The sequence below is a fragment of the Bactrocera dorsalis genome, chromosome 3 (assembly GCF_023373825.1).
Source record: "Bactrocera dorsalis isolate Fly_Bdor chromosome 3, ASM2337382v1, whole genome shotgun sequence".
In the NCBI taxonomy this organism is placed as follows: Eukaryota; Metazoa; Arthropoda; class Insecta; order Diptera; family Tephritidae; genus Bactrocera; species Bactrocera dorsalis.
In genome coordinates this window covers 25,965,480-25,981,922 of record NC_064305.1, presented here as the reverse complement: position 1 = coordinate 25,981,922, position 16,443 = coordinate 25,965,480, and the positions used below count along the sequence as shown (strand labels likewise).

Here is a 16,443-nt window from a genome sequence, read left to right as displayed (position 1 = left end):
GTAATATGTATACCAAATTTGAACGTAATCGGTGGGGTGGTTCCAGAGATATGCATATGAACTCATAAGTGGGCAGTGCCACGCCCCCTATAAAAAATTTCTGTACTGTCGAATTTTCTGCTTAAATACAACATCACATACCAAATTTGAGCAAATTAGCTTCGATAGCTACAAAACAAGCAAACAATCGACAGTGGAATAGGAATTGGATTTTTTTTTTACAAAATACAATATACGAAATTTTCTCGCTAAAAACCGGAGGCTCGATTTTCATTTTAGACCCATGGTTTCTTGGGCAAATTTTCTTAGAATTCATCGTAGTTTACGATTTTGATAACCGCTTTGTCAAGAAAAAAATTGACCCACTCTAATATATATATATATGTATGTATGGACCTCCCGGTATATATAAAAGCGCCACAAACGAACTGTTTGCAAGAATCTGCTTACAGACTTACTCTGTACTATTTATGCGTTACGCTCGAGTAATAAACAGTAGGTATTTCCATCATAAAACACAACCATTAACCTGTATATTCTAAGGTAAGCTTTGTTGACATTTTCTCAGCAGGGCTCTTTTAGGCCACATGGTTAGTAGAAAACTTGTACATTTTGCTTGCATCGTGAATTTTACTACCGCTATGCAATATATTAGTGTTTTATTTGCTAATAAATTCTTTAACAATATTTTTATAGCCTTTCGACCATAACACTTCAACACATGCTCATTCATTGAGGACTCCAACGGGCGCTCCGTGCGCTCCCATTAATGCAGTTTCACATAAATTTTCGCAAATGGGTGTATACTTGTATGCGTATGCAATTTCTAACTGTTGTTTTTTACTTCGTTCACTCTTTCAAAGCAACAGCATAATTTTCACTGTAAAAGCACACACCCATATGCAATGTATGAGTGTGTGTGAGTATAAGTCATGTGTCATATAAATTCTCTACCCCATAAGTCGCGCTCGGGTCATGAAGCGACAAGTGAAGCCTGAATTATGACACCCAACGCGTATGTCAAATGCAATTTGGAGAATTTATTAGTTACATTAGTGTTCATATGCGCGGCTAGAAGAAGTCTGGCGTTACAAACTCACTGTGGATTTGCGCAAAAAAAACTCTGCTAAGAAATTCATAGTTGCAGGTTTTGCTGCACATAAGTACGCCGCACTCGCACCTGCATATTTATGACCCCGATCACCTATTCATAACCTTTTTGTATTAAATTTCACGGAAAATGCGAAATTTTCAAGCATTGGTACAAGTAGAGGTCTTAAAAGTTGGATGAAGTCAGACTTCGTAAACTTTTTTTACCATTACACCTGATCATACATAGAAGAGGCCGTCGAATTACTCAAATCTGTAGATATGTTACATCCGGTTGTGGTTTCATTCAGTTTCAATTCCATTAAACTTTCCACAATGGTCAAAATAAATTAAGACTACAAAGATGGTTAGTTAGTTAAAAAGGGAGGTGCGTGAGCGCAGACCACAGACGGCCGCACTTAGGCCGGGTCGTCACCAAATTAAGTCTTATCCAGCAACTCAATGGATTTGGTGAAAAACCTGAATTTTCCCATCACATCTGCTCAATGTCTCTTAACTTGGAGTATTGGGAACCATGGAATATATCACAGTCCGCTGAAGATTGAGCATTCGCAGGAATAATTTTATTAAAGTGGGATCTGTAAAGATCTCTACAATATTACTAAGTTTCTTTTTACCAAGAAGTAGAAGTTTTTTGGTCAACCACTTTCAACACAACACCGAATTAATTTTGTGGTATTCCCCGTGTGGCTAATGTCCCAAGATCTGACATGCTTCTCTATGATTCTTTGCTTCAAACAACCCTTGAAGGAAGTGAATGGTCTAGAGCAGATTTGGAGAATTGTATTTCCAGCTGCCCTCTCGCAGGCCTGCTCGGCTGTCTTTACATTTCTATTCCTATTATGACAGAGACCCCTGATACTATTAACCGAGTTACCTACTGAGAGCCTAGTTATTGCCGGCTTGAATAACCTAACGTAGTGACTCTGCGTTTGTGCTACGGATAGTCTTAATTGGCACTTGGCTATCGACTAAAAAGTTTAAGAACACGTGCAGTGTAGAGCAGAAACTCACTTGGCGCCTTTAATTTGTCCCGTCGTAAAAGACTGAATTCTAGTCATTTAGATGCGGCTTTCTTCGTATGGATTTCTAGAGAAGAAGCCTGCTCCTATTCCTATTTCACTAGTGGAATTTTTAATTCCAATCTAAAACTGAAGCATTAAAAACAAAAAAAAGAAATTGTCTACTTTTACCGTAATGCAAATACTATTTCGATTACTCAGGGGCGAACGATTGTTCATCGGCGAATCGGTGCTGAACTTCAAAAACGTTTTAATCAGTAATGTTGAAAAGTATATCACTTTCGATTGCGATTGGCAGGGAAGCTCTACTATGAACCGCTTCTCTAAAGCTAAACTCTTACTTCCGAACTGTATCGTTCAGAAGCTGCAAGCTTTTTCCAAAGGAGAGAAAATATATTACTGGGCAACTCCAGACAACACCTATTAGGAGGGGCTCGCCTCCTGCTAATGCCTATTACCATAAAACCTCATAAACAAAATAAATTCAAAAGGTTTTTCAGCCTCCTTTGATACTCGTATAACCCCGTTCTACATATATACGAATACATATGTATGTACATACATAGGTATCGGCATGCACAAAAAGGAGGTTATTGCGTCTCCTTACTGTTTTGTACCCAATATTTAAATGAGTAACGCGAAAACTGTAAGCCAAATCTGCGGGTTTTATTAACGAAAACACTCACCTCAATCTTCTGAGCAAGTGAGTAATACCAAAAGAAAACCAAATTGTTTACGCAGCAGTTTCCAAACTAATTTACACAACTAACATTTTACTACGCTTTAAGAAAAAGAAAGACGCCCAGTTACTAGCATGTAAGCTGAAAGCGGCAAGCTCTGAAGCCTAACCAAGCGTACATATGAGTAGGTAGCTCAACAACCCTGCTTGGTTAGCTGAAAAAATCGACTTCTAACTGTAAACTTGCGTAAACCGCAACAGCTTCTTCATTTTAACTTGAAAGTTTCCTAACTTTATCGTTGGTGATAATAAATTAATATTATTATCCTGAAACGCAACGCCACTGAGTTGTTGTGTGACTTGTTTTATCGTGTTGTTGCTGTTGTTTTTGTTTTATGGCAGCCTTTAGTCTTTGGCTTTCCCTAAAGAACCCTTCATTGGACTTTCAAGGCAAAACTGAACACTACTACATGCATACATTTTTTGGCCTACAAAAACTAATACACTCACACATACACTTACTTATTTATTACGGAGACATAGTGAATGTTTATAACAATTAACGCATATTTTTAAGATGTGGCCCCGCCATCTAACAAGTTTAATGTACAACGTAACTGCTTAAAGTACAGCAACCAAATATGCTGAGTACAAACCGTATAAGAACCTCTGACGACAGTGTGAAAATGGACGAAATCGGTGGATAATTCCACTCACTCCCAATCTAAAAATACTGTTAAAAACTACTAAAAGCGTGATAAATCAATAACTAAATACTCCAGAGACTCTTAATTTTACCACCGAGTTGGTATAAAAGAGCTTTATGAGAACTGTTGTGAAAATTGGACGATGGGCGGGGCACCGCCCCCTTTTTATATCTTGGGACCCGACCAACCGATTTCAACAAAATTTAATATGTGGCATTTTTTTATATTCTTATGTCAACTTATGAACAACAACCACGCCCATATAGCACAATTTTAAATTTCTCTTGAAAAATATAGTTGACTTTGGCCGAAAATATCGGTCAATGTGTGATATACATATATGTACAACTAAAATTAACGAATAATCCTTCTCTTATAATATCAAAAATGGGTTGAATCGGACCAATACTTCCCTTAGTCTCCATATGTTTAATATAAAGATTTTCGAACTTCGGGGTAGCTTTTTACCGCATAAATATAGATGGTTGTGCTAAACGTCATTCCACATAACCGTATAATATTCGCAGGGATTCCAAATTTAGCGGCTTTAAAATCTGTAAAAAGGTTCTGGTCTATGGTTGATATGCCATGAGTAAAGCTACGCAAATAAGTTTTCCACACAATATTGTCGAAAGAACTTTGTAACTATCTAATATAAAGAGGCTAATCATGAAAAAATAGCGCAGACTGCGGGTTCTCCTTCTCGGGGATAGGGCAGAGTATACATCTTTCCAATCATTGGGCATGTATTCATCCGACCAGATCCATGCTTAGTAGCTGGAACATGCGCCTTTCTAGCTCCATGCCGCTAATTTCACTGAAATACTCGTAAAATAAAGAAAGCAAATATATATATTTAAATTAAGAAATAATCGATCGATGTCAAGCTCTTATATTGACAAGATATATTTACAAACTTTGGCAGAGATTATTGTCCAAGGTAAGAACAAATTTACAGACGAAAATTAACATTTTTTACAAATTTTTTTTTATTTGACAAATTAACTTCACTGTTTTGACTTAGATTATTATAAAAGGTAATGCCACAACCAATCTCCGAACAAGCAGTTCGGATCGAAACACCACATCGGTCAGCTGTCATATATACTGACCTATTGAAATCAAGATAAAAATTATATTCTTACACTTTTATCCTATAAGAAATACATTGGGTGATCGAAGTAGGGACTAACAAATCATTCAACTTTATTACGAAAATTCACGTTCTGTAAAAAATGTGTTTCGCGCGGTTCGCTCAACTTATGGTCAACATGATCGGCCACCATCATGCATCTGGAATGCTGAGTCAATATTGGAAAATATTCCATCGAATAGATCACGTCCAGCACGGAGTGGAAAAATATAACAGTCGTAGCTGAGAGTGGAGACGAAGACCGTTGAAAGCCGATTCGGCGCCGTTCACAGCAACTCGGGCTGACGTATGGAACGACTTGGCGCACTTTACGTCGAAATCTGAAATAGGAAGCGTACAAAATACAGCATGTGCAAAAACTGAAACCGCTCGACCTTCCCAAGCGACATCACTTCGCTCTATGAGCTCTTGAAAAGATCTAAGAAGATCAGACATTTCCGAGCCAAATTTAAACAAGCAAAATTGCCGCATTTGGGACGAAGAGCAACCTGAAGAGATTCAAGAGCTGCCAGTTCATCTAAAAAAAAGAACGGTTTGATGTGCATTAGTTTAGTGCAGTTTAGCGGAAAAGTTGCCTTAGTACTTCCTGATTCCAATGCAACTTTTTGTTTTGAGATCGGATTGCATCTTCAACCCCAACTCCGGCCTTGAAATTTCGGAAATTCGCCTAAAATCGTGAAATTGTCTACCTAGCGCCTGAAATACGCATCTCATGGCAAAATGTATAAAACAAAAGTTATTTGTCACGTCATTTGCTACCGAAATGTGATCATGGCCGTAGGACGAACCGTTCCCGAGATACGAGCGAAAAGGCGGCGCGCTAGAGCGCAAGGTGAAAATTGTTGCAGCTCTCAGCTAACCTGTATTGGTCACCCAGAACCCACCGCGTGGAGGTGGCTGCTCTTCGGGTTCCTCCCAAGCCCAACCCAACCAACCAACCATATGTCAGGCTTGTTTTAGTCTGAATCTGTATCAAATTTATTGAGATTTTGTACTAAACTTTGGCACTTGTTGCCTAGATTTCAGTGTAGAGCGTATAAAACGATTACGGGATTGGGGGCCAATAACTTTAGAGGATGCCTCTGTCACCAGTTTGACGGTTCTCTCGACTGCCACGGTGTGAGAGGGGAATTCGCTAAATTTCCATACCTCTGCAGTGTCTCCCGACAGCCTTTTTATGAGTTCTTCGTCACAAACTGAACAAAGAACTGGTGGAACAGTCAAGGTAATAGTCTTCCAGTTAATCATATCGTAATAATTATTAGCTTTGAAATTCAGCTTTGGCACTTTATTACATCTAACCCTTCCATTTACAGTGTCAGACTCTGCTTCTCTGGCTGCCAGAAGACGGTCAAAGGCCAACTTTCTGACCTCTATCCGTTCGTCAGTCATCATACTAAGGAGAATGTTTTCTGGAAGAGCATGCTTTCTTTGCTCTGTTGAATGGATGAATCGACAACCTTGCGCAGTTTAGCAGGTAAGTATCTCGACCTTTGAATTGCAGCATAGAGATGGCGTGAGCCATCTTTGATTGAACTGTTGAATCTTATTGAGAACCACAAAGGTGAGTAAACTGTAAGTATGTACTTGACCAAAATCTTTATTTCCTTTGTTGGTTTGTCAGTAGAAATGTATAATCTCAGAATTCTATTTGCACAGGTGAGCCAGCGAGATTTGCACATGTTACCTGGAGGAACGTTGACCGGAAATAACAGCTTCCGATATTTTATAGAGATAAGCTTGGTCTGTGCTAAGTTGGGTCGGATTAATAACCTCAGAACGTAATTGGCGGGATGGAAAACTTTCAAATTTGGCAACAGGCAACTTCTCACAATCATGGAGAAGTTTACCTATGTCGCCAGAGAATGTATTTGGACTCTTTGAGACACCATCATTGTGTTCGAAAAGAGCATGAAATGGAAGTTCGTTGAAATATAGAAGACAAACAACCCACTGTAATGGCCTACCTATTCTTTCTTCTAGTTCCCGAATGATTCCACCTTTCCAACCTGTGTTCGTGTTGGTGCCATCAGCACCGACAACTTCTAGATGTTCCACATCAACTGAATTGTCTTGTAAATGTTGCCATATAGCTTGCGTCCATCCTCAGCTGGCCCGGAAGGAGAGGTGACATGGCCAAAGTAATAACAACCAGGTTCCGTTATAAGAGAAATATGTTCCTCTTTGATAGTGCCGCGGTAGTACTTTTCACCTTCGCTGACTTGTGTAAGTGTATTGTCTTTGCGGCCGTCAAAATACAGCCCATATACAGAGTCAATACTTTCGGTGTTTTGGAGCTTAACTGCAACACTTTTTTTTGCCCGACTAATCTTGCATTTATCAGTCACAAAGCTAGCCTGATCCTCTGTTAACAAACCTGCTTTTTTGGCATCCAGAAAAGCAGATGAAACAATCAAGGCCGTTGCTCTATCACTTACTCCAAATCTTTGGGCAGCTAAAGCAGTGTGTTCTAATACTAGTGTGTTTTGTTTGGTTTTAGAGGATGGAAGAGAAAATTCATCAGCATCGTTTTTGGAAGAATCCATGTGCGACGCACCTACATTGTTGTCGTCTGTATGAGAGTCTGGCTGATCTGAATGGTCACGTGTTCTAGCTGATACTTTTCTGGTAAGTGTTGATGTTGAATGACGTTTTGAAAGCTTTTCTTTACGTTCATTTTTCTTTATAATCTTTTTTGTTTCAGGTAGATCAATATATACATATATATATAGAGAATATAAGTGATAGCACTTGGCGAAATCAACGACAAGAGTGAAGGAACTCAATGAAAAAATATTTATGTGGAGACCAGTCCGAACGTGTCGTATGTCGCAGGGAAATGAATGTAAGTGATAGAACTCGACGAAATCACCGACAAAAGTGAAGGAACTCGATGAAAAAATATTTGTGGGGAGACCTATCCGAACGTGTCCTTTGGCGTAGGTGAATGAATGTGAGTGATTGCACTCGGTGAAATCAACGTCAAGAGTGTGGCCGCAAGCCGATTTTCACCTTGCGCACGTATCTCGGGAGCGGTTCATCCTACGGCCATGATCACATTTCGGTAGCAAATGACGTGACAAATAACTTTTGTTTTATACATTTTGCCATGAGATGCGTATTTCAGGCGCTAGGTAGACAATTTCACGTTTTTTGGCGAATTTCCGAAATTTCAAGGCCGGAGTTGGGGTTGAAGATGCAATCCGATCTCAAAACAAAAAGTTGCATTGGAATCAGGAAGTACTAAGGCAACTTTTCCGCACTATTAGAAATACCGAATCGAAAAAAGTCCGGAATCGACCCACCCTAGTATGCTTGTGGGTCGCAGGAATCATCGATCCATATTTCTTCATCAATGATATCAGTGAGAACGTAATTTTCAATAGCAACCGTTATCGCCCCATGATAACCCACTTACTGATACCTGAAATTGAAGCTCGTGATCTCAGCGACATTTGATTTCAACAAGAAGGCCCGCTTCCCACAAATCCCATCATTGGATTTATTGAGAAAACACTAGTGAGTAGATAATTTAACGTTTTGGGTCGTTCGATTGGTCATCAATAACGTGTGATATTACATCGTTAGACTTTTGCCTGTTGGGATATGTAAATTCCAAAGTCTATGGGGACAAACCCGCTTCGATTCTGGTGTTGGAGCAAAACATCACGTGTGTCATTCGTTAGTCGAAATGCTCGAAAGAAGATTGAACTGAACGGATGAACAATCTAAGCGTAGCCGCGGCCAACATTTAAGAGAAATAATCTTAAATAAGTAAATGCCAAAGAATTTTCCTTCGAACAATAATAAATATTACTATTTAAATTTGAAGTTTCTGTGTTTTTTCTTTAAAAGTAGGGAACCTCAAACCGGATCATCTTTTAAAAGTACATATATAAAAGCGCCACAAACGAACTATTTACAAGAATCCGCTTACAGACTTACTCTGTACCATTTATGCGTTACGCTCGAGTAATAAACAGTAGGTATTTCCATCATAAAACACAACCATTAACCTGTATATTCTAAGGCAAACTTTGTTGACATTTTTCTCAGCAACGCTCTTTTAGGTCACAAGGTTAGTTGTAAACCTGTACATTTTGCTTGCATCGTGAATTTTACGACCGCTATGCAATATATTATTGTTTTATTTGACAATAAATTTTTTAACAATATTTTTATAGCCTTTCCTCCATAACACTTCAACACATACTCATTCATTTAGGACTCAGACGAGCGCTCTGCGCGCTCTCATTAATGTAGTTTGTCATAAATTTCCGCACAAATGGGTGCCTCACGTGTGCCTCTGTAAATATGAACAGTTACATGTGTGAGCGCGTGTGTGTGTTTATGCTTGTGTGCGTATGCAACTTCTAACTGTTGTTTTTTAATTCGTTCACTATTTCAAAGCAACAGCATAATTTTCAGCACGCAACTGCAATGTGTGAGTACAGGGTAGGCCATTTAAAGTTGACCCATCTGGCAACGCTGTAACTTTTAACAGCGCTGACAAATCGGCTAATGTCATACCGCGTTAGAAGCGTCATTCGAAGACAATTTATACCATGGAACAGTACACTCCAAAAGAACGCGCTGAAATTGTTCAGCTTTATATTCAAAATAACTTTTCAATTGTGTTAACTCAACGTGCGTTTCGCAAAAAAAATAAAGTGAAAAGTGCTCCAGTTAAGAACACAATTAAGTCTTTATACGCAAAATTTGTGAACACCGGTAATCTCAGTAATGCCAGTCATGCATCCAGACAACGCACAAGACGTTCTGATGAAAATATCGAAGCTGTACGAGCCAGTATTGAGGAGACTCCATCGACATCGAGTTATCGCCGCTCTCAGGAATTAGACATCTCTCGCACCACTCTCCGACGCATAATATAAAGATTTGAAGATGTTTCCATATAAAATTCAAATGGCACAAAAACTAAACCCAGCTGATTATCCGCGACGCCTTAATTTTGGCAAATGGGCCATCGAAATGGCTGAAAACGAACTTGACTTTTGGCGAAAACTCATCATGTCAGACGAGGCACATTTCTCGTTGAATGGAGGCATAAACAAGCAAAATTGCCGATTTTATGCCACCGAAAATATTCAATTAATTGAAGAACAGCCTCTTTACGACCAAAAAGTAACAGTTTGGTGCGGTGTTTGCGCGAATATGATCATCGGACCGTATTTTTTTCGAAGACGATGATGGAGCCACGACAACAGTCAATGGTGAGCGTTATCGAGCCATGATAACGGATTTTGTGATACCCATTATTCGCGAAAATGACATGGATAACTTCTGGTTTCAACAGGACGGGGCTACATGCCATACAGCTCGACCAACAATCAATTTATTGCGACCATTTTTCCCCGGGCGATTGATATCGAAAAATGGTGATGTTGACTGGCCACCGAGATCACCAGATTTGACGCCACCAGACTTTTATTTGTGGGGTTATTTGAAATCCAAGGTATACGCTAATAAGCCAAAGACCTTAGCTCAACTGAAAGCCAACATTCGACGTGAAACAGCCGCCATATCATCCGAAACATTGGCCAAAGTCATGGAAAATGTCGAAAAAAGAGTGCATTTAGCTGTCAAAGCTAAAGGTGCCCATTTACGCGATCTAATTTTTAAATATTAGCTGAAACAAATCCCCTTGGACCAAAATAAATTATTTTTGAAATGAACAAAAAACATTGTTTTCTTTTGTTCTTTTTTTTTAGAAACAAATGGGTCAACTTTAAATGGCCTACCCTGTATAAGTCATGTGTTATATAAATTCTCTACACCATAAGCCATAAGTAGCGCTCGGATCATGAAGCGGCAGGTGAAGCCTGAATTATGACACCCCACGCGTATGTCAAATGCAATTTGGAGAATTTATTAGTTACATTAACATTCATATGCGCGGCTAGAAGAATTCTGGCGCTACATGCTCGCTGTAGATTTGCGCATAAAAAGCGCTGCTGAGAACTTCATGGTTGGAGGTTTTGCTGTACATACATACATAAGTACGCCGTACTTACACTTATTTATGACCTCGAACACCTATTCATAACTTTGTTGTATTAAATTTAACGGAAAATGCGAAATTTTCAAACGTTGATAAAAGCAGAGGTATTAACAGTAGTATGAAGTCAAACTTCGTTAAGTACCGTTAACTTTTCAACGTTTTCAGGTTATCGTACATAAAAGAGGTTGGGAAATCTGTAGCTAGTTACATCTGGTTGTGGTTCCAAAGGTACTCATTCAGTTCGGGTTCAGTATACTCGTAAATTGCCACAATGTTTAAAATGACTTAAGAATTTGGTTGGTTGGTTGAAAAGAGAGGTACTACATGAGCTCAGACCGCAGGCAGCCGCACTGAGGCCGTGTGGTCACCAAATTAAGTCTTATCCAAAAACTCAATGAGTTTGTGAAAAAACTCAGCCCATGCTCTGCATTCCGTCGAATCCACTTGTCTAATTTTTTGAAGGTTGGATCTTCAGGATAGGTGCATTTCAAAGACCCTTTCTATTACACTAAGTTTAATTTTACATAGAAGTAGAAGCTTTTTGGTCCGTCACCGTCAGCTCTAAACCAAAGTAACTTTGTGGTTTACCCTGTGTTGCTATTGTTCCTTGACGTGCTTCTCTAGGATCCATGGCTTCAAACAACGCTTCGAGGAGGTGAATACCTCGCGCGGGCCAGCCCATCTGTCATTGCATTTATTTCTATTCTTATATGACTCGGCACCCAGATGCTATTAACTGAGTTACCTACTGAGAGCTTAGTTGTTGCCGTCTTGCATTTGCATAATCTAACACAGTGACTCTGTATTAGCGCTACGGATGGCATTAATTGCCACTTGCCAAGTTCATACTTGGCGGTTAGAACAGAAACTCACTCGAGACCTTTAGTAATGCTCACAATCTTGGCCTAGAAGACTGAATTGTAGTGATTTAGCTAGAAGCTGCTTACGGATTTTTACAGAAGAAGCCTGCTTCTATTCCTATTTCACTGTTCGATCCGTGGAGATTTTTTAATTTTAATTTAGAACTGAAGCATTAAAAACACACATATAAACAATATTAACGAAAGATAACATTCCCCATATGATTATGAAATATGCTTTGGCGTTGATACTCTTCCGTCGTATATAAATGCAGCCTCTTAGATCCGATTATCATGATTATATAAATACTGATTCAATTACTCAGGAGCTAAATATTGAACAAAACCTCGTTTAAAACTATTTAAGTATGTCTGACACAAAAAAACTCCATTTATGGGTGCCACACGAGTTAACGCGATAAGCCCCATGGACCGAATTTTCGTCGCCGAATGGCTACTGATTCAAAATGTCGATCCATTTCGAAAACGTTTAATCAGTGATGTTGAAAAGTATATAACTTTAACCAACATCAGTTAAAAAGGCGTTGTGGTAAAACTGTGGTCATGCTTGGATTGTCGGTCAGAAAAGTTGTGATATTTGTTTTATGGGAATGACAGGCGATCATCTACTATGAACCGTTTCTGTAAAGCCATATTCTTAATTTTAAGTTGTATCGTTCAAAAGCTGCAAGCTTTGTCCAAAAGGACGAGAGGGACAAGAGTGTTCAACGATTCTTATACAACCACCTCCTGTTACTGCCTCTATGGTAAAACCTCTTAAACTAAATAAATTCAAAAAGTTTCAAAAAGCCTCCGTTAATACTCGTATAAACCAGTACTAAATGTACTATATACGAATACATATGTACATACATAGGTACCTGCATACACAAAAGGAAGATACTGGGTCTCGAAAAGTTTTTGTACCCAACAATTAAGTAATTAACTCGAAAACCGTACACCAAATCTGTTGGTTTTATTAACGAAAACATCTGCCTCAATCCTCTGAACAAGAGAGTAACACCAAAAACAAAAACAAAATTGCTTACGTAGCAGTGAGAAGAACCCGCCAAACAAGAGGTCGCCTCCAAGTTCTCAAACTAATTTACACAACTAATATTTTACTACAAACCAAATCTCTACACACATACAAGTATATACACATATGTTTTACGCTGTAAGAACAATAACGACGCCCAGCTACTCGCACGTAAGCGGCAAGCTCTGAAGCCTAACCAAGCCGACATACAATGAGTATGTCGCTCCACAACCCTACTCTGTTAGCTGAAAAAAATCGGGGAATAACTATAAACTTACATAAACCGCAACAGCTTCTTCATTTTAACTTTAAAGTTTCCTAACTTTATCTTGATGATAATAAATTAATATTATTATCCTGCAACGCAACACCACTGAGTTGTTGTGTGACTTGTTTTATTGTGTTGTTGCTGTTGTTTTTGTTTTATGACAGCCTTTAATTTTTGGTTTTCCCTAAAGAACCCTTCATTGAGCTTTCAAGGCGAAATTGCACACTACTACTTGCATACTTTTCTTGGCGTACACAAAAACTAATACACTCACACATACTTATTTGTTGTTTTGTTGCGGAGACATAGTGAATATTTATAACAATTAACACATACTTTTAAGAATTTCGGTACATTTAAATGAAAAAACACGAAAAAAGAACAAAAAAAAAATAATGCAAGTATATACTTGAATTTGATCGCTCTGTTTGTATGACAGTTGTATGCTATGGTGATCCGATCTGAACAATTTCTTTGGGGATTGCACAGTTTCTTTAGAAAACAACCCATATCAAATTTGGCGAAGAAAGCTCGTCAAATAAAAAGTTTTCAATACAACCACTTAATTCCGATGTTCAGACAGACAGACGAATGTGGCTAAATCGACTCAGGAATCATTTATTTATATACGTTATAGGATCTCCAACTATATCCACCTAGTGGGTTTAGTAGTTTATAAAAAAAAACTTCTTTGCTTTAAAACAAGTAGAAACGTTAACTTCGGCTGCACCGAAGCTAATATACCTTCGCACGTGGATTTCTTTTAGTAACTATGTGTTCCATGTCAAATTTCGTGAAGATACCACGTCAAGTGTTAAAGTTTTCCATACAAGCCCTTGATTCCGATCGTGCTGTTTGTATGACAGCTATATGCTATAGTGAGCCGATTTGAACAATTTTTTCCGATATTACATTGTTGCCTTAGAAAATAATCTATACCAAATTTCGTAAATATTGGGTTGTCAAAAAAGTCTTGCGGTATTTTATTGAATCAATTCGTGTTGCCTTTATCGTAGTAGTACAGTAAAATATGCCGTATTTTCTCTTTATTTTGCTCCATGTTTGCGACGCTATAACTCACGAACAACTTAAAAGAACGACAATCAATTAAACACATGTTAGCGCGTGAAATGAGCTTTCCAAAAAGGTATAGCATGACCCGATGCAACGAATAAAACTAGAACTACGCGCTTTCAGCGCCAACTAGCGAAAATACCGCAAGACAACCCAATATATCTTGTCAAATGCAACAATTTTCCATACTAGCAATCAATTCCGATCGTTCAGTTTGTATAGTAGCTTTTTCTATAGCAAACAGATCTGAACAATTTCTTCGTATATTATATAATTATCTTAGAAAATAATCTGTGCCAACTTTTGTGAAGATGCATTATCAAATATGAAAGTTTTCCATACAAGAACTTGATTCCGATCGTTTAGTTTAGTTGGCAGCTACATATGTATATGTTATAGTAGTCCGTATTTAAATGAGTTAAGCATCCACCCCCTCTACCCGATAAAACTGGCGCATCCTAATATAACAGCGCAATTCACCACAGCTGATAACTACAACACAACTCACCACACCTGCACCCCTAACCACTAAGCAAAAAGGATGGACAGCAGGATAAGAAACACAATTCGTCCTAAACAATTCGACACGTCAATTCGCTACCAACATTCGCTGAAACACTGCGCCGCGTCAACACCTCTACTTTAGGACATCCATCCGTAAAAGTCGGAATAGGATTCTCGCCGCCCCATTTGTGGACACCTATTTTAATAAAATTAAATTTTATAACACTTATAATAATAAAAATTGTAATCTCTTTAATCAAATTGTGAAAATACAAACAAGGTTTGTTTTTATCAAACATAAATTTTGTATTCAGTCCGATATCGGCAATTCCGACAAATGAGCAGCTTCTTGAAGACAAAATTACTTTTACAAAATTTCAAAACGATATCTTAACAACTGAGGGACTAGTTCGTATATACATATATAGATATGTATAAACGGACAGCAAACAGACGGACATGGCTAAATCGACTCAGCTCAACATACTGATCATTTATATATACATACATACTTTATAGGGTGTCCGACGCTTCCTTCTGGGTGTTCCATACTTCGTGGCAAACATAATATACCCTGTTCAGGGAAGCGAACATACGTTACTATCAAGAAAGTCTCTAGAATATTCTAAAAACTATTAGTAACCGATAAAAATATATACAGAAAGAGATGAAAATTATTTGAGTGTGAAATAAAGATGGCAATATCAGTTTTCTTTTATCAAAATAACTATTCCGTGGGAAAGGATCCTAAGAGGAAATTAGCAAAAGCTGCCAATACTAAAAGAGTGGTGAGACCAGCCATATATGTATGTAGTTTATAAATTTCCCAGACGCACTTTCATGAGGCCTCAACTGAACAAACAGTTATATTACTAACCATCAGCCTGTCGTACTATGACTTCAGCTGGAAAATCAACCAACCAGAAAACGTTATAAATTCTAAAGCAGACAATAAGTCAGATTATATTGAAGCTTATTTAATGCAATACATACTTACATACGGCTACGAGTTATAGCATACGGGTATACTCGTACAAGTAGATATTGCGCACACTTTACGTTGCCTTCACTTCAGGAAACATACATAAATCCGACTGTAACGCGGGGCCACAAAAATATTACTATTTAAATTTGAAGTTTCTGTGTTTTTCTTTAAAAGTAGGGAACCTCAAACCGGATCATCTTTTAAAAGTACATATATAAAAGCGCCACAAACGAACTATTTACAAGAATCCGCTTACAGACTTACTCTGTACCATTTATGCGTTACGCTCGAGTAATAAACAGTAGGTATTTCCATCATAAAACACAACCATTAACCTGTATATTCTAAGGCAAACTTTGTTGACATTTTTCTCAGCAACGCTCTTTTAGGTCACAAGGTTAGTTGTAAACCTGTACATTTTGCTTGCATCGTGAATTTTACGACCGCTATGCAATATATTATTGTTTTATTTGACAATAAATTTTTTAACAATATTTTTATAGCCTTTCCTCCATAACACTTCAACACATACTCATTCATTTAGGACTCAGACGAGCGCTCTGCGCGCTCTCATTAATGTAGTTTGTCATAAATTTCCGCACAAATGGGTGCCTCACGTGTGCCTCTGTAAATATGAACAGTTACATGTGTGAGCGCGTGTGTGTGTTTATGCTTGTGTGCGTATGCAACTTCTAACTGTTGTTTTTTAATTCGTTCACTATTTCAAAGCAACAGCATAATTTTCAGCACGCAACTGCAATGTGTGAGTACAGGGTAGGCCATTTAAAGTTGACCCATCTGGCAACGCTGTAACTTTTAACAGCGCTGACAAATCGGCTAATGTCATACCGCGTTAGAAGCGTCATTCGAAGACAATTTATACCATGGAACAGTACACTCCAAAAGAACGCGCTGAAATTGTTCAGCTTTATATTCAAAATAACTTTTCAATTGTGTTAACTCAACGTGCGTTTCGCAAAAAAAATAAAGTGAAAAGTGCTCCAGTTAAGAACACAATTA

General features: G+C 38.2%; 1 long non-coding RNA gene across 1 annotated transcript; it reads right to left on the bottom strand.

The window, feature by feature from the left end:
* Positions 1-14,572: 14,572 nt before the first annotated feature.
* On the bottom strand, positions 14,573-15,550 carry LOC125777280 (uncharacterized). Its single transcript, XR_007422231.1, has 3 exons — positions 15,436-15,550; positions 15,316-15,377; positions 14,573-15,012 (listed from the first exon to the last, which is right to left on the bottom strand). It is a non-coding gene; the product is annotated as an uncharacterized LOC125777280 (long non-coding RNA).
* Between the last annotated feature and the right edge of the window lie 893 nt (positions 15,551-16,443).